The sequence below is a fragment of the Anoplolepis gracilipes genome, chromosome 1, assembly GCF_047496725.1.
Source record: "Anoplolepis gracilipes chromosome 1, ASM4749672v1, whole genome shotgun sequence".
NCBI lineage: Eukaryota > Metazoa > Arthropoda > Insecta > Hymenoptera > Formicidae > Anoplolepis > Anoplolepis gracilipes.
This window is the reverse complement of record NC_132970.1, coordinates 13,108,349-13,134,950: the sequence shown is the minus strand read 5'-3', so window position 1 is coordinate 13,134,950 and position 26,602 is coordinate 13,108,349. Positions and strand designations below refer to the sequence as shown.

Here is a 26,602-nt window from a genome sequence, read left to right as displayed (position 1 = left end):
GTGTGTCAATGGCTGGTGAAAGGTATCAATGACTTTTTTTCTCACTGACCCACGACAAGGAACTCTCGATCTCTAATATCATCGTGTTTACTTACATAATCACGACAGAGTTCGTGCGCGGAATCGATGATGCGTGTCACCAATCTCATCCGATTTTACCTAACACCTTGTTACGATCGGATTAAGATAACTTATTAATTTTACATACATACATAAATAATTTTTGTATTAATTTTTTATAAATATGTCTACTTTAAATTATGTAAAATATAAAATGTAACGCTTTTAATTAAAAAAATAATGAATTTTTGAATAATTTTCTCTTCAAGAGTTTCATCATTTATCCTCTATGAATATGCGTATGCGTACATAAAAATATACATGTCACCGGTTTAAGATACATGCGCGCAATATCCATTAATCAATAGCGATCACGCAAGCGGTACACCAAACAAGACAGAGAGCCGCGCGAACACGATCGATGGTTAATACGCTTAATATCCCTGCGTGACAAGGTTGCTACATCGGCAGCGACAAGAAATTGGAGCCGACGTGCCAAAAGTACCCGCGCGTTACAATGAGAATGACGTGCGGATTTATCCCAAAAGGGATGGAAGAGAGATATCCCCAAGGCGCGTCGCGTCTCAATATGATGGCAATTTGCGACATCCGGTAAACATGTCGATCAAGAATACATAACGTATCCTCGAAAAGTACGGCAACGTAATCGTCCCGAGTCACGCAGACGTATATATGTATGCTCTTCCAAGATACGTGGCGAGAGAATGAAAATTGCACACGGCAGCGTGCATCCTGCGCGTTGCTTTTGTACGTTTTAATACGTTCGATATTTGTTCGTTCATCCGGACGTGACCGCAGAATACCTGTGCAAGCAGACGAAAGCAGGTTAACGTCAGGTTACGCTTGCTCGCAACGGGAGTCGGCCTTCGCACGCGGTCTTTTTTATCTTCCTTCCGTGCTTCCTTCGTATTCCCAGCAACAACCGATTACGGATGGATCACCGATGTCTATCCGGCAGCCACGTGGACGTAGACAATGGACATAGACAAACGAGCAGAGTAGTTCTGACCGGTCCTAGCCTTGGGCTGGACATTAATTGGGATCGGACGGGTGTACAAAGTGTGCCTTGACTACCGAACGCCGATAAAAACCAGTTATGTGATGGACCAATCGGAAAAACTGTGATGCTTCCTTTCCATTTCTTCTTCGCTCGGCTTGCGCAATTATTGAAATCCATGATGCCGCGGGACAAAGGAGCCTCACCGAGGAGGAGGAAGCCCGAAAAAGGAAGCCGTATGAAATATTTGCATAATTATGCACACGTAATAAGTTTGAATAAGGAGGATGCGCAATTAGCTGCCCCGAGTGTCCCCCACGATTTATGGACGGATAATTAACCCTGTCAATCCTGACCCTCTTATTTCAGGAAAACCGCACGTCGGTCGCTTTCGTTCTTTGTCAAGTCCCGAAGCGACGCAGATAAACATACGTGTGCTAAGAGCCGGTTCTAGATACGTCCACTCGCCAGATACTCGTCAAGTCGAGACAAGCATGGATGATGCAACACGCGTCACAATATATACAGCGATGTATGCATCGCAATAAGATGTGTCGCATAAATTTGTATTTGATAGATGAACATCGGGTGTTCTTATAAGTGGGTTTTGAGCGAAGAATCTAAGGGAGCTTTCCAGCAAGACACAGTGTAACACAGTGTCCACTAGTGTGAGTGAGACAAACTGATATGTTCTCTCTCACGCTATAATGGACACTGTGTCGCCTGTGGTGCTTGCTGAAAAACACATTAAAAACTGCCGATTTCTGTTCATGTGTGAGACGACCTTTAAGTAAAGACGGTCAATCGTTCGACGGGGAATAAAGCACGAAGAACCCAACCAGGAGCCTTTGTGCCGGTCGTTCGTAGCCGAGTGATCACCGCGCACGCCCGAAGGTAGAGAAGAAGTCGAGCTCGCTTACCGGCTCAAACGCTTTAACCACCTGCTTCCGAAATCTGAGCGCCGCGCGTCTCTCGCGTATTCATTCGTCTTTGGTCCTGCCTTTCGTCGTCGACGTGGCGGAGGCGCAATATGAGATGTCATGTAATCGAAGACGACGCTACTGCTCGTCAATTTGCCTGATAGCGCGTCAGGTGCTATTTAATCTTGGCATTTTTCGGTCTTTGATGCATTTGTAATTCTCGCAGTATTCATATTTCGCAAGAAAATAAATTAAAAAAGCGCTATAAAAATTTTGCGTTTTTACTCATTCAACATCTAAACGTGTCATCAATGTAATTTATTATTATATTGAAAAAATATTTTTATATTTAACAATCGTCGTATGGTATAATTACTAGCAAAATCGATCTATATCGCTTTATATGGTCGAGTTCATAAATGCGAACTACGTGTCCGTACAAAGAGCCGAGTTATTTCGCCCAGCGGCAAAGGGCTTTGTGCTCTTACAATCGATCGACAGCGGGATATCAAATGCGGTAAAATGCGAGGAAAGTATCATCGCTGCGGCGCAGTATCCTACACTATACATATTTCCAACAATCCGTTGTATTTTAAGCTGTTATCAATCAATATTATAGCGAAGCTTTTTACGACTGTTCCGATACAAAGGAAAGTATATAATAAACAATCCACGAAATTTTTACGAGGCAATAAACTTAACGTATTCTTGAAACCAACAACTTATCCTTTATCGAAGAAAATTTCCTTATTCTTTATCGAAGAGTAAATTTTCTGTCAAATGTTTTAACCATATTCGCTTTATTTGTAGAGTCGACTCGGACATCGTAATCATGAAATTTCATAAAACATATCTTCGAAAATTTTCCTATTATATTTATTAGACTTTTTGAGAACTTTATCTTTGAAAAAAAAACTAAGCGTGACGGTTAACAAAAGAAGAATTTTTCGTAATCACAAAACAAATAACGACGGGTCAGTTTTTCCCATGGGAAATGAATCGCATCAACAATGTCTTTTTCGTAGAATGTTAAAACAGCCAATGGGGCTCTTTGTACTATTTCCACATGAAACATCGACCACTCGTTTGCGGATTATCACGACCGTGAAGAGTCAACGGGGCGTTGCATAAACGGACGGGTAAAGTCTCTTCTATGTGAAAGTAACGCGTTGAAAATAATGAAAAGAAAGGGACGCGGCTGCAACTTGGTTTTGCTCGATTCTGCTGTCGTGGAATCGTTAGCGGTGAATTAAACGGACGAATCGTGTCACGGAAAGTAGTTAGAAACTCTTGCAAATCGACGAAATCGTAATAACGACCAAAATTCCATTAGGCAAGCCTGTATAGCTGACACAAAACAAACGATCGTAAATTATTTTAAGAATGTTTAATTATACATCTTTCTTTGTAAAGTTTATAATTAAATTAAATATCAAATTATTCTTTTAATATAAAGAAAAATTTATGCAATTATACTCGATGTAAAAAGAAAAATACAAAATATAATAAATCATTATATCATACTAATATTTAAATAATAATGAATACATAGAGGCATAAATATAGAAAAAAGTGTTGTGAATAATAATATATTCCGAAAAATTCATCTATATATATATATATATATAATTTCTCCAGTAGATAGATATGAAGATGTATGCAAGTATCACATTCTTATCCCACGCGTACCTTTTCCGCACGCACGAGCGCGCGAATGCAATCTTTATTTCACGCCAATAATCCTCCGACAGGAAGTCAGTTGCATGTATGCACACATTGACACGGTCATGAGAACTACTCTGAGACTTCTGACCGCGACTTCTCTTTCTACAGAATTTCTCTCGCCGCATAAATAACATTTTTCTTTGCAAATATCCTATTAAATTAGAATTTTAGATTTTTAATGATTTTCTCAAAAGATTAGAACAAACATTTCATCTTTTTTTTCATCCATTATTGTATTAGTATATTCTTTCTTTAATCTTAAATGATAAGAAATCTATTAGAATTCATATAAAACAATTCTCTCTTACGAGTTTTTAAACTTTTAATATAGAAAAAAAACATCAAGTTTTTTAAAAATCTATACACATTCAATAAATGCGTTATTGAAATCCTTATTAATGGGTTTATAAATTTATAATATATAATAAATGACAACATGTTAAAAGAGATAAATAAATAGCCTACACAGCATTCACACAGAATACACGATAATCATGTAAAAATCGCATTCGCAGAAAAATCGTTCATACATTCGCCAAGAAGAGTATATATAATGGGAAGATGAGACGATACGACGACCATTTATGTACACGACCGCGTGCATGTGCTCGAACGTGTTCGTGCGTGTCGGCGCACGCATTTCTGTAGATGCGAATATAGAAGACTCGAACAAAGGCAAAAAAACAGCCTCTCCGGCGGAGGGATACGTCTGGCAACAGTGCTGGGACTGGACCAGCTGATCGTGGCGCACCAGGGCCGTCTTCACCCTTTCAAGATAAAGTTTATAATTTCAAGAAAGTCAGCTAGTTTAATTAATTGGCAGTATTGCTTAAACACAAAAGTTTGCTTTAAAATAATTATTTTTGAATTTCTTTTTTAATAATCCGATATAATAATATTAACAGTTTCTAATAAAAATGCAAATGTTTTCTAAAAAAGATATTTAATGAATATATGAATTTAAAGATTATCCTGTTGAGAGCATTTCTGCTTATTCAAGTCATCTGATGACCGCTTTGGCGACAATATATAGGCCAGTGTTCTTTGAATTTGATGCCAATGCGATGATCTGTAAAACGCACTCATCTAGGACAAAGAATTGCCATCGGTTCGATTAACAATGCACCGGCACATTCGACGATTCAATAACCTTCTCTCTTTCTCTTTTTCGGCGACGAGGAAAGACGTTAAACCGGTTTCGTAATTTCCAAATGAACGATCGTCTCGTTCCGCGCTGAGAAACCCTTCCGCGGAAGCTTTGTTGTCCTGCCCTTTACTTTTCTATAAGAATAAGCCGCATTCAAAACGCAAGTTTTTTTAAATTAAAATAAAGATATTGATTTCTAATAATTTTTCTATCCGCCTAAAATGTTTTGATATGAATTTACATATACCAAAAAATTGTATCATGCATTTTTTAAAGCTTAAAAATAATTCTTTACGGAAAATTACTTGAAATACTGTATATTAAAGACTGAAAAAATAAATGTAGAGGAAATTGTTCATTTACTTTTGTTCATGCATCTTAAAATTCACATAAAAGCTAGACTTTTGCGCTCACAAATTTTTATTATTCGACGATTCATGAAAAAAAAAAAATGTCAATGGTAAAAATTGCTGAAATCTGATATACGTGCTAATCGCGAAATTAAAAAGATCTGACTGTGATCTTTCGATAGCTTGTAACGATCTGCCTCCTTGAAAAATCTTTATCCAATGGACCAGTTCCGGCAGCGCTGCCGAGGCAAATGGGAATAGACTTGGTCGACAACGAACAGAAGGCAGTGCAGGAAAGACGAAACAGGAGCAAGGGTTGAAAGAGGAGAAAGGATGGAGATAAGAAAGAGAGAGTCTGGGCAGAAATAAGAATAACAAGAACGGCAGCTCGGCAGAGATGCGAAGTCAGGCACGAGGCACGAAGCGAGAGGCGAGAGGAGAAAGGAAGCATCCAGGACTGGCAGGAGGTGACTAGACGTGACTTCGCCGAAGAAAAAGCAAAGAGAAAAAAGAGAGAAAGAGAGTGAGCTGTGGGGAAGAAGACTTGAAAAATGGCTGCATGTAAATCTCAAAAAGCTCGACCACGTCACCAAGCCAAGAAGTGCATAGAATTCTAAAGACGGAAAGAGTCTTCTAGAGACTAGAATTAGAATCTAACCGGTGTATGTTTGACACGTGACTCGTATTCCGTCGCGGTGTCATTGGCATCGTCATGTACATCAGAATTACGTATTCAAAATTTATTGCTTCTTAGAAATTCCGATATTTTGAAAAACAAACCGTTTATATTTATTATTCGGAGAATGTTTCTAAAAAAAAAGTTATAAAAAATAAAAAAAATATAATCTACTTTCGCTCATTTCGGATGATCGCTCCGTATGAATCATCTTACGTTCTCTCTCTTCTTCGTCGTCATTCTCTCATCATCTCTCGGTTACACACTGCCCCGCCAAAATTACATTCGCGCGCGCGCGCACGCGCGTGACGTTCCCATAATTTCCATATTAAACAAAATTATTGTCCGCTGTAAGCGTATTTCCACAACCGCATCCTATTTATCTCGATTCAACGAGTCACGTTTGCCTCGAAACATTTCGATGCTTTCATTCTACTTTCATCGTTGTGTCAATTAAATCTCGAATTTAATGATTTCTATTGTACAAACATTAAAAGACCTTAAATACTTTAGATAAGTTTAGCACCTAACAAAATTAATCGACTGAATGCGTCTCGATAAATAATTGCATATTTCTTCGAAGAAGCTTTATTGAATACGATGTAAAATCTCAATTTAAACTTCTCGGTACTTCGATTTCGCCGAACACGGTGTTGTGTCGATTTCAATTTGAACAGAATTTCTCACTCTCGTTCGTGCGACAACGCGCGAAGCAGTGTCGTGAAAAGTACAAAGTACACCCGGATACGACAATATAAATCATCACCACCCCGGACCGCCTGAAAAGAAACTCGTATCATATATTCATACGCGAGCCCTTTAATTCGACGAGCAGAACAGGTACAAATCTCACAAACTACAAAGTTGATAAAGTAGAAGGAAGATAAATTAAAAGAGAGAAAAAAGGATGGAGAACGAGAAATAAAAAAGAATTCTTTTTATTTTAACTTAATGATACGATATTAAATATCAATCCTTCATAATCTTAAAGTACAACTATCGATAGTCGCGTACAGTCTCGAACGGATCAAGGTGAGCAGAGAGGAGGATTCTTAAGGTAGTCCGAAGTGAAGTAAGTTTAAAGGAACGAGAGGAAGAGGAGGAGGAAGATGGGAGCATCCTCGCGCGAGCGCGAACAGCGAACATCAGCCAGCCGGTTAGCCTGCCGAGGCTATAATCGTCCTCGCGTGTAATGTACGATCGGTAGGAGAACAAGACCCCGGGTGGTGGTGGTGGGTAGGTAGGTAGGTAGGTAGGTAGGTTGGTTGGTTGTTGGCTGGCTCGCTGGCTGGCTGCGTGAGTGAGCGCGTCGTGGAAACTGGTGTGCGCCGCCGATGTCAATGACACTGCGGCGCTGCAGCTGTTGCACACATAAGTCAAGCCCGACCGACACCGGCGCACAACACGTGCGACCCAGCCAGGCAGGTACGCGAACGTGAATACGTGCGTGCGGGAGAGAGTTCGTGTCTTTCTCTCTGTGCGTGTACCTGCGCGCGAGGGCAAGAGTCAAATATTTCCATCCCATCCGGACCCCCTCCAGGTTAAGGCGAGGTGTCCACTCAAGGAGAGTTTTATCATCGAGCGCTCGGTGAGCAAAATCCTACCGATTCCGAAGGTCCATTGAGAGATACACTATTTACCGAAGAATCTTGTTACCCAAAGTCTCATTGTCGGAGAGTAAAACTCATAAACAAATATACATATGGAGAGTGCATATGTATATTCTTATCGTTCAAAATAGTATTCATCTACACACAAATGGATCGTATATTTTTATTATTTCATTCTTTTCAAGAAGCAAAAGATTTTCAAATAAATGTCAGGCGAATATTGCATTCAAAGCTATATTTAGAGAATTTTTATCGTTTTGACTATCGGTGAATAAAACTCATTAATATTTTAATAAGAGAAAAAAGAAAAGAATGTGCATCTGTGAAAGTGATCGTACAGTCTGCTTCGCGCCTTCTTCGCGGACCCCATTTTGGCGGCATGCACGTGCTGGCCGCTCGCCCGACCGACGGCGACGCACGTGCCACGACGCCGCGTGTGCACGCACGCATGCGCGATCGTAATTACTACCTGACGCGAGCTTTTGACGATGAATTAAAGATAATGATTTGCGGGCACAGACCGAGGGACCCATGGCAACTGATAGCTTGGCACGATACATTGAATATCTGTGGCGATCTCTTTTGAAAGTAATTGTTCTCTGGGAAACACAATCTCGTGCGAGATTTCAATTATGGTAGAGGGATAACGAACGAAATTATGCAAATGTTAAATACCTACACAATAGCTCGTGTCATTTTTTTCTTAACGATCAGAAAGAAATATTTCCACCCGAGGAAGCAGCTGGCTTTTGTGTAAACTGAAAGGAAATTACATTTTTTTTTCTTGCGCTAAATTGAGTTAACTAGAGCGGCATGTGTCGGAACGGAGCAAAGAGATACAAAGAGAGATTGAAACAAAGAGAGACCAACATTTATAGATGCACGAAATTCGGTTTTATGAGAACGTTTTTCGCGGTGATAAAACGCGCCGCTGGACCGAATTAATGTCAACGTGAGCCATATAATCCTTCCCGAAATAAGAGACCTTAATTTCACGCTTCCTGATTTCAAGCATTTAGCGCTTCTTCAAATACCATGCGTCTTTTTCCGCATAAAATTACATTCGCTTCAAATGATGAAATGCTCAAATCTTTTAAAGTAGCATCGATAGATTGCTTGTAAAATTATTTTAAAAATCTCTATAAAATTCTTTTTTTTCCAGTAATACATTTTTTCATTCGCTATTACGTGTAACTTTCGCTCCGCTCGCTTCTGCCTCTCTCTCTCTCTCTCTCTCTCTCTCTCTCTCGCTCATGTTATATCCGGTGCCGATCCGGTGTTCGTAAAAAGCAACGAGATGAAAGATACACGGTAAAAGTTCGTAATGAATGGCGGGACATTAATCTTCGACGTTTCGCGTTACGTTGGTCCACGCACGTGGCGCGGGATGATCGTTCTGTCCCCGACAGTGTCTCGCTCACTCGCATGTGCAGCTCTTTTTTTTTGCGTGCTTGTAATTATTATAAATCCGTGTCTGCTCGCGACGACCGCTTATAAATCCCGGAACGAGCTAAAAAAAGGAGCAACGGCCGATTCCGAAAGAGCCGCCGCAAAATTGTTTTTCCGCGGCTGCCCTTAAGGGCTCCTATTTACGACGGTGAGAACACATGTAAGTCCGGTAGAAGGCTCGCGCAGCCAAGTTGAAAACAACTGAAAATTATTACGCGCGCTGATGAAATTAAAAAGGATATGTATGCCTACACAGAGGCTAAATATAAACTCTTTTGCTTCCTCTTTTTATGTTTTTCAAAATCCATTACACGCGCGTATGCAAAATCATTCTTTCCGTAATTTTTATATAAAAATTTCCATGTGTAAACATGTTCCTTTGTCTCGCCAATTTTTCCATGTCACTGCGTATAATTATCGCACCGGTTCGGTCAAACAGCTGCGCGCTTCGTTGTTTCTACATTTATATATATTACGCGTTACGTTTCGTTTCTCTTCTTTGTTCCACGTGCACGCGACAGGAATAATCCCGAATGATCCCGCATGCGTTCTTTAGTTTTAAACTTTAAAACGATATTACGAAGGGTAGTCGGGCAAAATAAAGTACATTTCGTGCGACAACTGTCGAGTAATTTACTCAAGACGTCACAAATGCTGCCGCGTACTTTATGAGGATCTAGACAGGGCCGCATCTATACACTTTCAGGATAGAGCTTCTTAAGCAATAGAATTCCAAGAAACGTTAAAAACTTTTTTTTCGACAAAAAGCAACATGTGACAGAATGTTATTAATTAATTATTAAATAAAAAAATTAATCGCATTTCGTAATATATATTTTTTCTATTATTTGCTCGATCAGTCTTGGAGAACTTGGCGCACAATGAACAGTCAACTCGTTCACTTTACACTGCCAAGCCTGAAGGGAACGCTTTCCGGACGTCATCTATACTTTTGTTCCGCGCACCGCCGCGCCGGTCGCCAGCTGGATCTCGCCTCGCGAGAGTGCGAATTTGTAGCGTAATTTCCTCTCGTTCGCACCCGTCAGGCCTGATGCACAACGTCGCGTCTCGAGTAATGTCCCCTTGTCAAGCGCGTTCTTCGCGCGCGAGCGAGCCATTTTTTATAAGTATACGCCTGATTCTCAGCGATCCTTATAATAGCTCATCAGCGCGAGGCGACACGTACTCAATTACCTCCATAAGCGTCACGTCCCACGCAATTTATTCCTCTCGTATATATCAGCGCCACCCGACGATGACCACGAAGAAAGATTAAGCGGGCACAACGCACGCGCGTATGTTAAAAGTCGCATGCCGCAACCCTTTCGCAATTCTGGACAGATCGGGTTTCACCGAAGCATTACGACTCTGCCAAATAATAAAGTTTACTTCTGTACATTTTAAATTAAAAAAAAAAAAAAACTTTATTCTCAAATATAATAATATATAAAAGAAAGATGGAAATTCAAATAAAATGTGGTGTACGATATAAATCACATTAAAGATACAGATTCTGAGGTCATCAATTATATATGTTAATTTTATTGAAGTCCATGATAAAATTTGAAACTTTTAGCAATAATTAATCAAGACTTCTCTCTTTCCCAACTTGCGGTACCGTTACTTTACTTTAATAATTGCAGTACATTCCTATCTCGTTTGTCAGTATGTTGAACAAAGCGACTTAATACGCAATGTAAGAAAAGGGTTAAACTGGCCTCGAATTCGCGCGGGACAAGAAGAGCCAATTTTACTAGACGTGCCTGAGTATCTCTGAATAGAGCGAGCTCGTAATTGAGGAGACGTTTTATATACTCTCGAGTCGCGTTTCATAACTTCTTACGCCATTATGAGCGAGACGTTTGACTGATGTTAAAGTGTAAAGGCAGTGCGAAATTTTGCAACCGATATTAAAGAAATGAAATTTCTCTGTAGCTCGCAAAGATATATATATAACGATCGGTACACTGTATTGTATACAAATTCGAGAAGCTTTGATAAATCGTTTATATACATCATTTATACATTATTTTACGATGTTTACGAATTTACGAGAGACACTTGAATGTATGTCCTTCGCATTTTCTTTAAAACCATCGAGCTCGAAAAAGGCTCGGGCATGTAAACAGACAACGGGGCTGCCGAGAGGCTGACGGAAATAACGAGCGCGGCAAAAAGGCGTGTTCTCACGTGCTCGCGGATTCAACGTCGTCGTGCTAAGAGTTAACGGTAACTCACCGCCGCGAAGCGCCGCGATGACTCACGCCAGACAATGTTGCCAGAAATGCAATATATCTACAACATGTGTGAATATTTTTTTCCACTCAATATTCATCAAATAAGGAAGCAAAATTAAGATACTATTTTTTAATTTTTTATTACAGTTGTATACATTTCTGTCATTAGTCGTCTGTTTTTTTAGATAAAAAATATTTATTAACGGCAACAATATAGCCATCTTTAATTACGCAAAATAATTATATTCTATAAGAAAAATATTATTTTAAAAATAATATTGCATTAAATATGAATTTTATTTACTATAATATTGTACTTGAAGAATACGAAAACTTTTTAATAGAATTTCTGCAGAACTAATTAATTGCTCCATCAACATTATGTTCGGACCGTCTCTCGTGTGCACTGGATCGCATTTGTCCTCGGGGAGACATCGTCTGCCATTCCGGAACTCACGATAGTTCGCGACACGTCGCGCGGAATATCATTTCGGAAACTTTCTTCTTAGGCAAACGAGAAAACAAAGTCGTCCGCAAAGTCGTTTGAACCTGACGGAAATGAATTCAACACTCGAGTTCGCTTCGGCCGCGGCCTCACGTTGAAGAAAGAGGCCTCGCAACACTTCTCCGGCCTAGCAACGCGCCGCCTCCGCCTTTTCAGTCGGGCGTGTTTAGAGACACTGTCGGCCGTTAGGATCGGACCCGGTCGTGGGAAGTGAACGATAGCCGTCGAAGAAGTCGAGCCGATCTCGAGATTGCGATCTTTAATCAGCGGACGGCAATCAGAACGATGCATTCTTTAAGAACCGTTCCATCTCTCCTTTCCTCATGAATCTGGTTTTTTTATTCCTCGTATAAATTTCTTGCCACACATATATATATATATATATATATATATATATATATATATATATTTTTTTTTTACTCTCTTTTATTTTATATCACACTCCATTCCCTATTCTTCTCGTTTGCATAACTGCATTCCGCGAGAATGCGTATCACGGCGATCTCTATAATTATAGCGGCGGTTATACAAAATCCACGAAAAAAAGAAACAGACAACTGCAACAATGCGAGTGATAGTCGTGAGTAGTTATGCATATCGCGGTTAATCACGCGTGTGAATTGCAATTTGGAAGGTTACGAGGGTATCCCTCTTTTTTTTACGGTTGTGTATGATTAAGGGATGATTGCATCATGCAACGTATAATTTCCAATATCTGCGTCTTCATATTGGTATGGATTAATGACAGACTAATAACGCGGTATGACATAACGGCATGAAAACTCGATAAATAATGGCTGTTGCAAAGCCATCGCCGTGAAAAGATGACTTTGCAATATCGTGTCGCCGCTGGATCTAGGATCTTTTTATAATCTTAAACCATCTGGCTGTCAATCATATCATAATCGATTTATTCAATTTTATAATGTCAAATAGAAAAGTAAATAGATCGCGTTAGTACCGTAATATTTCCGTTAGCCTTAATATTCTTAGATATCCGTATCTCTTTTCTCTTTTTTTATATTTCATAAGCCGACAACAAAAACGCATTTCAAATATTTCATTTCAATTACAATTTACAAATACTGCGATAAAAATTTTTTTTATAAAACAAGCGCGCACGTAATTTTATTATTAAATTTATTGCGTGTTACGTGGTACCATCAAAATTTCTACTCGACTCTGTCGTCGAGGTCGTAACTTTCTCAAAGCAAACCTTGGCTCGGATTGCCGCGACCGGCTATCTGCGCGAACAATCCCCGTAAAGTGATACCCGTGATAAACAGAAGCCTTTAAAGAAACGTCTGTGCAATCGGAGGTCGATAGAGGAAGTCGCTCTCATCAGTCATCGGAAATCTGTTATAATACATACATGCGCGCACGTGTGCACGCGACATAACGTTTTTTCATCCGTTTATGAAATTATTATTATCAATAAGTACAAATTTATTTGACCCGTCGTATTCTACCTATTGCTTTAAAGCTATTTGTAAGACAAGTACGTAATTTTGGTTGTGTGAAATCTGAAATTTCTCGGACGGTCTGTTTTTCTTCGCGCAGCTGACGAGCAAACTCCAAATATTTTGACGAGATACTTTATATTACACAGACAAAACGTTGCACATGTATTGTTGTTAAATATTAGCGAGTTGTTAAAATATTGTAACATGATATAGAAAGATTTGTATAACAGTAGGCTTTAACCTTAACTTAACCGGACGCGCGTTCCGTTGTTAAATGACGGTGATGTGAACGCCGCTGTAAGTAACTCACGCGTTACGCAAACGACTTGCACTTTCGTACTCCTTTTTTTTTTCTTCCCACATCGTACAAGCACCCACGGGCGGACCGTACACTTCCCACTTATATACGCGTCGTGGCACTTACCGTGCGTATTTTTTCGCAGACGCATCGACATTCCGTTCACCGCAAATTGCGGCCGTATGTTTGAAAAAGTGCAAAGTGAAAAATCTTCGTTTATATTACATACTATATAACTGTATGCCATGTAATTATATAGACGATAGATAATTACAATTATACGACGATATATAATTCTTTTCTCACGCATAGTTGCCGGCAGATAATATTTCATAATATTTCGAATTATTTTTTGACGTATTTGCATATGAAGCTAATGAATATGTTTTTGCAAATCTTTTCGCGCATATTGCTTCGGAAAATTTCATTTCATATGATTATCAAAATGGATTTGCTTTTACTTGATGTGACATACACGGCTTTATGATTCAGCGCGCACGCCTCTCGTAATTGAAATCAGGCGAGAAATAAATCGGGATTACACGCGAGGATAGTATCATAGCGTCGACGAACGAAAGCTGCGCTCGTCAGCTCCAATTTAACGACTATTATTCGTTTGGTCCGCTATCCGCTCTATCCGCCGTGAGCATAGTTTAGTTTATTATCGTAGTGCGAAAATATCGCGCATAACTTCCGGCTCGAATATTAAATATTTCTATCGAGAACAGTTTTCTCTTTATATATTGCTACGCGTGATCACCTTTTTTCGACCTGCGTTAATTACGAAAACATTTTACTGAAATGAATTTTAAAACAGTCGATTTAACGTTTGATGCTCAATTTTCTATCAACAAGCATGTTATACTAACAATAAATAATCGATAATCCTATTTATATAAATTAATCAAATCGCTATTAATTATATTGCGTTGAGTAATCACGTTAAATCATGTTTCCGAAACTGAATCGTAAAATAAATACAATGCATCACAAATCTAGCAAGTATCGATTATATAGTATAATCAATTTCATATTTAAATATTAAATCAAAACTATAAATAATACACAAACACATATACAATCCAAGATTTCTATTATGACTCGACGAGAATCTATCAATCTATCTATCAATCTAACTCGTGAGTCATAAAACTTACAAACTAACCGTCTCTACGACGGTTTCCCGTAACTAATTTTGGAAACTTTGTTGCTTCTATCACCATTCGTCATCGGGTCGACCCTGGCAGCTCTCGGTTGCTCTGGAGAGTGCTGCACTCGAATCTGACTTAGCAAAAACGGATCGCTCGAAAGGAATGAGGATAGGAGAAGGTACGGTTAGGCCAGACTAGATATATTTAACCTCCTCGCTGCGCACTCGGCGCAAAGAGCAACACTTGCCTCTCTTCGCGATTTAAATAAATGCACGCTCCGAATACCGGTCATTGTTTCGATGCGGTATCCGCCACGGATTTTAAGCAGAGTGTAAGACTTTCTCGCAACGAGAGACTTTCTCAAAGATAGAGATGAAAATGAAAATGAGGTTGTCGCGAGAGAACCCAGCTCAAGCTAGATTTTCCTACGATCGACAAAGAATCGAGCTACCGACTGTCAATTAGCATTAATCCTAATTAATAATTTTTATTCTTCATATATGTATGATAAGTGAAATTGCAATAAAGAGAAATGGCAAGGAGAAGTTTATTTGAAAGAATTCGTGGCATTTTTCCGCCGACATTAATATTTTTACGATATTTACTATTTATATTACGATATTTATTATTTATATTAAAAACCTTTGATATTTCAAACATTATCAATATATTGTGATGTATGGACATTATAAATTTATATATTCTAAACCGATATCAAGGTCATATTTTCAACATCTACGTCTACATCTATACTTTTGAGTAATTTTTACAATATTTTTGTATGATCTGTGTGGGTTATAGATTGATACCATTCAAATATCTTGAACGAGGTCTCTCTTTGTCAACCTACACAAAGTAATCTAATTTTGGAATAGAAAAAGCTTATCTCGTCATTGACATAGAAATCGAAATGTAGGCATCGTGACTCATGAATCACAACTGTCTCCCATATATTTCGATTCAGCAATTGACGATTGACACCGTCTGTTGCAATTCTGTGAACGTATAGTGGGTTGCACTTCCGTCGTTTAGACTTTCGAAATGAGCAATACTTGGAGACACTTGTTGCGCAGTCGCATCTCTAAATTCTTTATATAATTATCCGATAAATATGAAATTGCGAAAGACGGTAACTGAGCACGAGTTATATTCTTTCTGATCTCTCGGTAACGAAATTCTCGAATCGCCAATATGCTAACAATTCACACAATAACCCCCACAAATGCATACTAATATCGCAAGAGCATATCTAAAACTATATACCGAAAACAAAAAGATGTCGCATACTCGGCTACAAAAATAGCCGCTGCAGTCACGAGGATCCTTTCACCACTATAAGAGCGTAAGTAGCATCGAGTGGTTGACCACTAGTCAGTCAAAAGTGTACACACACACACACAGACAAAATACATATACACACATACAAAACACAGTCTCACTCGCATTTCGATATGAAACAAGAGCGATAACGTAGCAGCGTCCCAGCGAAAGAAGGAGAAGGTTCTTCCTGAAGAGAAAAAAAAGAAAGAAAAAAAAGAGAGTATATGAGCTGATATGCTCTCGTAATGTAATTGCGTAAGTATATCGCCACATGCTGGGAGGCGCGCGAACACGCTCAAGACTATTTCGGGTCCGTTCGATTCTCATGCCCGATATATATCGCCGAGTGGACTCCTCTTCGAGGAGAGACGGACTCGCGCGAGCGGCACGAGTCGTGTCCGGAACTTTCACTCTGATCTCTTACGCCTCGACAATATATGCAGCTCCCTCCCGTGTCCTGATCCGACTTCTGCGTCCTAGGTACAAAGATACAAAGAGACGTGGAAACGCGTCACAGCGGCAACAAATTGTTGGCGCAAATCGATCAGGATCGATATTCGGTTACATAAAAAAATATCGTAACGTGACATACGAATAAGTACATAGTAAAAAATTGTGCGTTCACACATGTTAAATTTTCTTATGTTACCACGTTTTGATTACTACTTCAATGTAAAATTAACATCAGGTGATATGTTATTATTTTTATAACATTTTTATGTGTTAAATTTATGTCAACTTTATAATTTACCATTTTGTGTATGTCTCTTATAAATGGAATACTATTTTGAGTGATTTTAACACATCATTAACAATCATTTCAAATCAAAATCAGTTTAACATTCTGTTGTAAGAAAAGTTAAAATAAATCTTTGAGTAATCATGAAGTTTTAAATGTTCTATTAACATTTCTTACAAGTTATTATAATTATTCTTTCAAGTAGTTTTTAATTAATTTGTATGTTATTTTTACATTACACTTAAAGTTACGAACAATAACAAAAATGAATATAAAGTTTTGTGTCAATTATTTAACGTTTTTAATTTGTCAATGAGTAACACAATAAATGAGTTATTTTAACTTAAAATTTACAGTGGACTTTCTGGGACATGTAAAAAATGTTAAAATTAGCATTTTATTTTTTACTATGTACAAAATAGTATACTCGTTTTATTATTGTTCAAGGTTTGTTAATATCATATAATGTAATATTACGTCCTTTTAATCGCGACAAAAAGTTTTCTTTAAAATTGCCGACAAGTAAAATAGGGAATGCACTTCATGTGTGATATGTTATACCCGATTTATTATTTTCATTGTAAGTACAAAGTAATAATGTCGTTAATTAACGATGAGAGACCTTAATCGCTCAAAATTTTATTTGCTTTTACTAAAGATGTCTCAATTTCTGCTGGTCGTCCATATATATACATACGATTAAGGACTAAGGGCTTAATATTACGCAGCAGAACTCGATAACAACAGTGAATATACGATGATGCGTTGCACAATCTCGCTTGCTATTTCGCCGCGACGCGTCATCGATCCATTAGACATATTAATCATCTATCGGGCAACCGATCGCGCTCGATATTTTATTGCAAATGCACGCCTTCATACTCGAGGTATAATTGGTTTTTTGTCGGTTCTTTTACCTTCTCCTCGTGCCTGTCCCCCTTTTGCTTTCGGATTACAAACAGCGGGGCCCTTCAGATCCAGTAAGAGAAGATACGTCACTGTACTCTCTTTTTCTCTCTATTTCTCTCAAGTGTAAGGCCCAGATACACGATTCATGACGACGATGATGCCGGAAAGAGACGAAAAAGGAAAGCAAATGATCGATTCGGAGAACGGAAAAGTTATCGTCGAACCATTAGATACCGGAGCTAAAAATATGAGCAATTAAAAACCCACGCGTGCGCTCGTGTTCGTATAACGAAACTTTTAAGGCCGTCGCGACAAATTCGAAAAAAGATGTGTCCACCACGAGAGCCTTTTCTCTCCTCTGTCCCCTCTTTCGTGAATATGACATATCCCGACTTGTGCTGACAAGTTGACATTTTAAAAGGTTTATCCAGCAGCCAAAGTACTTTTGTAGAGAGGAGAAAGAGGGAGGGAAGGGGATCTTTAATGTCCGGAAGGCGACCGTGTCGATCGTAAGCCGATGTTACGAGCGGAATAGCTCTACTGTATACGAGATAATGGAAACAGAATGAACGTATTAGTAATATGTAGTGTCGCCTAATGTGAATCGGGATGTCTATAGCCATCGAGTCAAATACTTTTAAATGATATATTTCGAAGAGAAAGCGTTTTTTCTTATCGTAGAGATAATCAATTTGATAGATGACTCTTTAATAAGAAACTCCAATAGAAAATTACACAATAGAAAAAATATTTTAATAATTTAAGTAATATATTATAATAAAAAATAAAATTATGAAACAAGCATTAGAAAAAAATTAATCTACATGAATAATAATAAATATTTTCTATAAGATTTGAAAGTTATTCTCTAGAAATTAAAATAAAGATATAATAGATTGCAAATTTTTACTTATTGTTAGAAATTGTGCGAAAGAGGTTTTATACAATCCTGACATCGTGATGTATTGAGAAACAATAGCGACTTCACTAGATAATTTAGCACCATTGGTATTTTGAAGTCACAGCTGAATTTGTACGTACTCTAACAAAGGAGAAAAAAAATCACGGCAAAGTGTCGGCAATAGTGCCTGAGACTTGCCATGTGTTTTAAGGGTCAATCAATAAGTCGCGCAAATATTGATGTCGACTTTTATCAGCGTACGCAAATCTTGAGTTAATACACGTGATTTTTTGCTGATTAAATAGTGATATATGCATGAAAACCTGTTTTTTTAATTGCATCAGAAGACGCACTGATGCGTATTTTATCTTGACATTTAACACGATACATATTTGTATTAAAAAATCTTTAGAATAAGACAGTTAGATTTTGCCAGATACTTAAATGTGGACAGAGATGTGAGAGCACAGAAACGCGAAAATAATGTCCACGCTCGAATGAGATAGTCGGAGTGAACAACTGTCCTTTTACTGCATCTCGAATATGTACCCAAGATACGTAATTGTGAGCGTGCGTATAAATGAAAGTTACCGCGAGTAAAGTGAGATACAATCCGTTAGGTACGATAACATGTACGATAACTTTAAAAAACGCTATTCTTTATCATCTCGATTGTCGTGTAAGTACATGTGCGCCACACTCTTTTTACGTCAAATCAAGCCCATTATCATTACATGACATGGCGATATCGCATATCGTCGAGATATAATTAGCTGTTTGTTAATCATAATCGAGATCCGATTACAGCTCATAATAATAATAATTAGAGAGATTGATTTATATGTGAGAATATACATATAAAATAAATTCTCACACATATATATGTATATAAAATAAAAATTTAATATAGTCATATTAGATTTAATAATTAGATTTAATAAATACATAGATTTAAATAATCATGTAGATAGAATTTAAATATCTAGTTAAATTTTTTTAAATCTACATTTTATATTATTTATTATATATTCTTTCGTCAGACTTTTTTGTATTTTATGTGAATTATGTGTATTGTGTTTTATAAAAAATTTAGTATTTCGAAGGTTGAAATAAACACGGAATTGAATTGTCATAGCGGAAATCTACGGTAGTCGAGTACGCGTCCAGTACAGCGGGCTGGCCGGAAAGATCGATTGTCATACTGCGACACTAATGTTGGAGTTGGCATAACTTGGCGGTTTGCGCTCTCGAGCGACCCTGTAATCGAACTACGAATCCCAAAGTCTCATCTTTGACATTTCTCAATGATAACGCCATTATAATTAAACGTAATTCCCTTCATATGTCGCATTCAATTTACGAACAATTATCGTGAGCATCAATTTGGATGGGAATGTTATTAATATTATAGTAGTAAACTGCGATTACCGATAATTGATGTTGTTAACACTTAAGAGCGTGGAAACGCAGCCTTGCATTTAATTAGGGGCTAGAATACCGACAGTAGCTTTCCCCGCGATGGGAATATTGTTGTAATTACGGCAATTATGCTAAACTGTGGTTATTGATGACTTACGTTATTAAGATTGCTTAAACGGAAGGAAATGCGAAACGTTACAAGAAATTTGTTGAGAGCCTAGCAAACACATTTGATTATTAAATATATTCATTATTTTTTGTTGGTAATTATAAGTAGATTGTTAATTGAAAAAAAATATTTAAAAAATTGATTTTCTATAAAATGTGTAGCATAAAAAACATAATATATTGTACATATATACATATATAAAAAAATTATCGTCTCTCAAGGATAATACGTGAGAGAGGAAAGAGAAAGAAGTTGAAAATGCCGGAGTCAACGTTCGCCAGGTGAGCCCTATTTCCTGAAGATACGTCAAGGGCTCGATGAAGACTCCGTATGCGTATGAAGACATACTTTGAGCAGCCTATAATTTGCCCTTTTTTTCATTGTATCTCGTCCGGAGGAAGTAACGAGATACGAGGGAGGGGAGGGAAAGGGGAGAGAAGTCCCGTCACATGGTAAAATGCGACGTGTACATCTCTTTACCCGTGACACACGACTATAGGGTATTATAGCCTAGTTCGGTACAATGTTAATTCCATTCTTAGTACATTATACTTATGATTACATGATGCGAGACATGCGCACAATTTTGTGTACTTGGGAACAAGAGAAAACGTGCGTCATTGTTATTCAACACGTGCGACACGTCGCTTCTACGTTTACACACGAGATACACACGAGATACAACGTCGAAAAATGCCGGATAAACCGTGGTCGAAGAAGAATCTGGTCATCCAAGAGAAACGGAAAGCTTGAAAATGTCGCGTTACGTCACATACGAGACCGTCGATCATCGGTACATGATGCGCTTTCTCGGGATAATCGATATGCGGAAACACCGCTTATCTAACCTCGCGACTGACGGTGATGACAGTAATATTCGCATGATAATTACACGTTGTCGGAATTTTACTTTTGTCGTAATTATTAACGCACTCATATGAGTCTGCTTATAAGAAGGAAATAAACAGATCAGCTATGTCAAAAGTTAATAAATATACATTTAGAGATTCAAATTTGATATCGCGCAAGCACTTTTAAAATATAAAATATAATAATAATTAATTTGTGAGTTAAAGTAAAGATTTATCCTGTAAAATTAAAATATTTGTTTTCATGAATTTTCATGTATCAATAAAAAAGTTAGATGTAAGATATTTACAATTTTGAAATTAAATTATATATTCTACAGGCCAAATCTTTCTCTTAATTCATAAATTAATTATTAATTTTATCTTTTAAAAGATTAAAACCTTAAATGCTTTTTACCTAATGAAATTCATGAATCTCGAGAGATTCATATTAGATTTATTTTTGACGTAGCTGAGTGCCGTCGAGTTCAACCTTAAGTCTGCTTGAAGCTCAAGATGCGTTTTATCAGATATATTTCAACGGAGATTTTATATTAACTATACATAATTTCATTTTCTAATGGCTTTTGTAGCAAGCAAAAAATTGCTTGGTCTAAAAATAGGCGTTTTAAAATAGGCTGCGATGCATCATATTGCAACAAAGACGCTCAGAGTCACACCACAACTCGAGGATCGCATGCAACCGCGACTTACCGGAATCAAAAACCTTATTCTATCCCGCGAGCATCTTTCTCTCTGTTGCGTCACTTTTGCACGTGTTGTCGTACACGTGTGAAAACCCGGCGAGCGTGGCCGTTCCCTTTCTTCGCGACGCGTTCATTAGCGAACCGCTTCATGAACTTTTATATCGCAAATAGTAATATAATAATATATGCGGTCTCTTAATATTCTATCTCGAATGTTTTTTCTCTTTATAAACCTTTTGACCTTTTTGAATTCGAATCTTTTTAAGTAAAATGTTGAATTGCTGGATTTCGAGAATAATAAGTAAAAGAAACTTTAAAGTTTTTCATTAAGTTAAATTTCCAACAATTCATACAAAATGTATTTTTTTATTTATTTTACATATATTTTAATAAAATTTCATATTGAAAATGAGTTACAAAAATATGTCACATCAAATTTGAAAATTTGAGATATCTAAATCATAATTTTTTCCAAAAGAACTAAAAGAAAATTACTTTCCAAACGGATCTAGAAATCTCTAATAAAAAAAAGAAGCTTTTCGATTTTGATGTAATCTCTTTGCTGTCCTCGCGGTAGTAAAGACGAGATTTTTTTAGAGGGAGAAAAAAAAGCCGATCGCGTTTCGAGATTACGCGATTGATGACAGCTCGAAGAGGATCGCGTTAATCCGGAGTTCAATACTGAAAAAGTTTAAGAGTTCCTTAGCTAAGACGAACATCGACATGAATTATATTCTCCAAAAGATATCACTCACGGCGCGATTTTATTTATAATTCGTCATTAACTATTATTCCATTTATGAAAAATTATTTTGTACATGACAACTTGCACTCTTAGTTCTCAGGAATCATAGAATATATTGACACTTTTAAAAATACCGGAAGCATAATGTAATCTAATCTAATCTATTTATGTCAAATAACGTTAGACTTTATTCGATTAATTTTCGTAAGTCAAATATTATGACTACTTTTATATCCATATATATATATTTTTTTTTCATTTATCATTGTACGTATGATAGTATTTCTGATATAATAAAACGGTAATAAAGAGGAACTTTTTAAATAAGCATTGTGGTTAAGGAAGTACAACCTGCCTACTTTATTTTTAAAGGAATGCTTGGATTACAATGACCGCACCAGTATTGAAAATCATGTCGTGACAGGATCAACCGCAAAAAACCAGTGTAAATGCGACAGTTCGTACAATATTACAACATACTACAAATTTGAATATTCGATTGTAGAATAAGATCTTTTGCAAAAACATTTTACACATCTCATAGCGGAAATCTTGCTTGTCAACAAACAGTATACTTCACGGTTGCAATAATCGAAGGCGCCACTTTAAAAAATTCAAACTGAAGAGACAAGTTTATGGTGGCAATTATCTCAAATTTAAAACATGTTAAGAAACATATAACTACGCCATTCTTTACCTTGAATTCAAATATTAAACTATTTATTATCTAATTTTTGTTCAAAAGAGAAACATAAATCCTTCATTCGCTTGTCTCTTCAAATCTGTTGTACAAATTCTCAACCGGCGAACAAGTCACCGGTCAATGTGAGAATAATTCAAAGTGTACTTACCATGCAGAAGAGATTCGCGTCGTCGTCGCGGCCACCTTCGTAGGACACGATCTGTTTCAGGAGAGAAATCCACCGGAAATCCGAAGGGTGGTCTCGCAGTTTCCTGGCCGGGTCTCGGAAGCCGTGGTGGCCGCTGTGCTTTCTCCTCGGATGAAACACCTTCGAATGGACGGACGGACAGATGACGGACAGTCGGTCGTTTCCGGGAAGGGAACAAAAAAAAGACGTGCAAATCTCACTGTGTGTACGCGTCAACCCGGTCGCGGGATGCAACGAGAATCGGAGAGAACGAGACAACAAGGGAAGACGCGAAGCTCTAACAGCGAACCTGGAGCTCTTACGCGAGGCGAAGGAACAAACGGACGGACGATCGAACGTACCAACTGTACGGCGCGCGGGTTCAGCGGCCGACTGAGAGGATGCAATTCGCTCGCCGGACCCCGGACCCCTGGCGGCCCCTCGTGGTTCTGAGCGCCTCCCCCACCGCCGCGCCACCGCTCGGCGAGAGAGACAAAGCGGCTGCGCGCGCAGCCTCGCATTTTTTGACCCTCCATCGCGGCCCCGTCCTCCCTGCGGCCGCCGCTCCCCACTTCTCGCTTCTCGCCTCCCTTAGGTTCGATTCACTGCGAGGGCATATAACACATACTCGTATACTAACTGCTCGAGAACGATGTGAGCGTATATGTATACGCGTACAATATAGCTGGTGAATATGTGCGAGCGCGCAGAATCCTTAACCGCGCTTAAGTCTCTGCTTCGATGGACCGGGGAGGGAGTCGTAAGCACTGTTTACACCCTGCGAGAGAGACTTGCGAATTTAATAGAACGCGTACAATTGCTCAAAGCTATAGACGACCATGGTCAGTAAACTGATACGAAACGATTGTCCGGATGAAATGCAATTTTTACTTATAAGATTTGCTCTTTGTAGTTGCACTTACGCTTTCGCACTGAAGATATGTAATTAGATGGAGAGAAGAAGAGGGAAAATGAAAAGTGCAGAAAATTCAACTGAAAGAACAAATCTATAAAGTTGGTAGAATCGAAATTAGTTCGGATCACGTGACACCGGAGAGCTGTATTCGATTCGCAAGAAATAGATGGGGGAAAATTAAATTTAGAAATTTTGATTAAATTATGAAATTAAAAAAATGAAAATTATTCTCTATCCTAAAATTAAAAAGAATACAAAAAAATCAATGATATTAATTATTACATTCCAAATACTTTGTTACGTTCGTAAAAAAAGTGAAAAAAATCCATTAAAAAATAATATACACTTACAATTTTGTCTTTCAAAAAGTTAGAAAGACTTTAACTTTTCCAATAACAATTTGAGCACAAAATAAATATTATGAAATATCAATAAATTCAACAACACATCTTATCTTTGATGTCTCGCTAAATTTTTCTTTTTGGAATTACGACATGTATGTATGTAAAGGCTATAGCCGAATAAGCATACTAAAAATGTCCTCGACGAGTTTTCAAATAACATTTGACCTATCATGTTCTCACTGTAAAAAAAAATGTCCTCAAAATTTCAGCTCCCTAACTCTATTATTTTCTGAGTTATCGAGGAAAATGTCATTTTCAGTTTTTATTTTTCTTTTCTGTAAATATTTGAGATGATCCCATATCAATTTTTTTCTGAACATTTATCAACAAAAGATACAAAAAAAATATTTTTTTATTAATCTCAAATAAAAACTCGATTTTTGTATGCTTATCCGACTATAGCCTTTCAATGATTTCCAATGGAAGTAATCTTTGTTTATTATCTTCCTTTTTCCCAATAGCATTCTTTAAATAAAGATGTTAAAACATCGTGTGTTTTCATGATACGCATTCAGATATTTCATCATTAATAAGAGAAAGTCTCTTCTCTTTTTAATGAAAGAATAATGCATCGTCGAAATAAACTTCTGAATATCGCCCTGGTCACGCGCGATATCGTTCCGCTATTATAATAACGCATTTCGCTTCTTTCTTAAGAGTCTCGCCGTTTCGACACCTCAGCACTTATCAAAATAAATACATTCTGTTTGAGAAAAGATAAAAGTGATCTTGATATTTTACATGTAACTCCTCGATCTAACGTGGCTTAATTTATAGTATTAAATAAACTGCGTGCATATGTGACTACGTAAATGATTTTGGATTATATGTTTCAATACAGCATATATGAAAAATCTCGAATGAGTATATACGAGCTGACTTAAATTAGATATGAATCTTTTCATCGCGAATCGAATAACCGTCATCAATTTCGAAACACGTTTGTAATTAAACGAAAGCGCGTTTTTTCTGCGGAGAAAGATTTTGCGATAGCAAATATATCGTCGGGACTCTCTCGTCCCTATATACGAATTAATAATGGTCACGCTAAGAGTAGCACAGACAGATGGTCTTTATTTTTTTTTCTACACTACATTTTTTATTTAACAGGAGGGAGGAAGGAGTACAGAACCGAAGAAAATAAAATACTTTTTTCCGCCGTTGCGCGCGCTTTAATTGGTCATTATTAAGTCTCCCTCTCGATGCAATTATCTAGGCCTTTTCGCGCTGCTACGCGGTAATTATACTATACCTTGTTTACTAATAGCTGTACTGCCGGATATCATAGTTGATAGCGAGTACGCGATAGGAGCGTCATAGGGTAGCTCGATGCGAATTACGCATTGTCGTAGGCTTGCATAAAGCGCGGGCAAATTTGCATAAATACTGAGGGTCTGTCGACTAACGAGATGTCTAATTCACGGAGCTTACATGATAGCGATGGGGTTGTGGTTTCGTCATACGACACGCTTCCCTGCCACTTCTATTCCATTTTAATGCGTACTGCACGTGTACCTCTTATAAAAATGCATTTATTACTTAATGAGAGACTTTAATAATTGTTTCCTCGTTAATGGCAATTACATACTTACTTATCATAGTAATTGCGTTGATTTGTATTGTTTAGAGTTATATTGATTTCACAAGCATCGTGCCACTTGCTACGATTATGAAGCTCCAGCGGATCATAGCCTCTAATAATAAGTGAGCCCATCAACCTCATTTTTCTCAACGACAAATGCAACGATTTTAAAGCAGTAAAATATTTTGATCTACAACAAAAAATTGTTTTAATTATAATTTATTACTATTTAAAATTATTATTTGTTAAATCACATTAGAGAATATTTTTTAAATAGAAAAAAACTCGTCTGTACCTTGTTAGAGTTTAAATAAATTTCACAAAAGCTACTGCAAAGATTGCCGAAGAATAAATTTTGAGAGAGCATGATACTTTGATTCGCCTCGTTTATTCCAGCATTTTACAGCAATTTACGAAAATAACACAGACATGTTACGAAAGGAATAAACATGATCGTAATAAGTG

At 37.5% G+C, this 26,602-nt stretch overlaps 1 protein-coding gene and 1 long non-coding RNA gene across 3 annotated transcripts in view; both read right to left on the bottom strand.

Annotated features, from left to right (window-relative positions):
* Nucleotides 1–23,650, bottom strand: part of LOC140664847 (uncharacterized) — a 152,490-nt gene extending 128,840 nt beyond the window's left edge. For both annotated transcript variants that reach the window (XM_072890372.1, XM_072890383.1), the window contains exon 1: nt 23,218–23,650. The gene's annotated coding sequence lies outside the window, so the exon portion shown is untranslated. The remainder of the gene's footprint in view (nt 1–23,217) is intronic.
* Nucleotides 23,651–25,373: 1,723 nt separating this feature from the next.
* LOC140665030 (uncharacterized) lies at nt 25,374–26,582 on the bottom strand. Its single transcript, XR_012046539.1, has 3 exons — nt 26,433–26,582; nt 26,148–26,327; nt 25,374–26,072 (listed from the first exon to the last, which is right to left on the bottom strand). It is a non-coding gene; the product is annotated as an uncharacterized lncRNA (long non-coding RNA).
* Nucleotides 26,583–26,602: the final 20 nt, after the last annotated feature.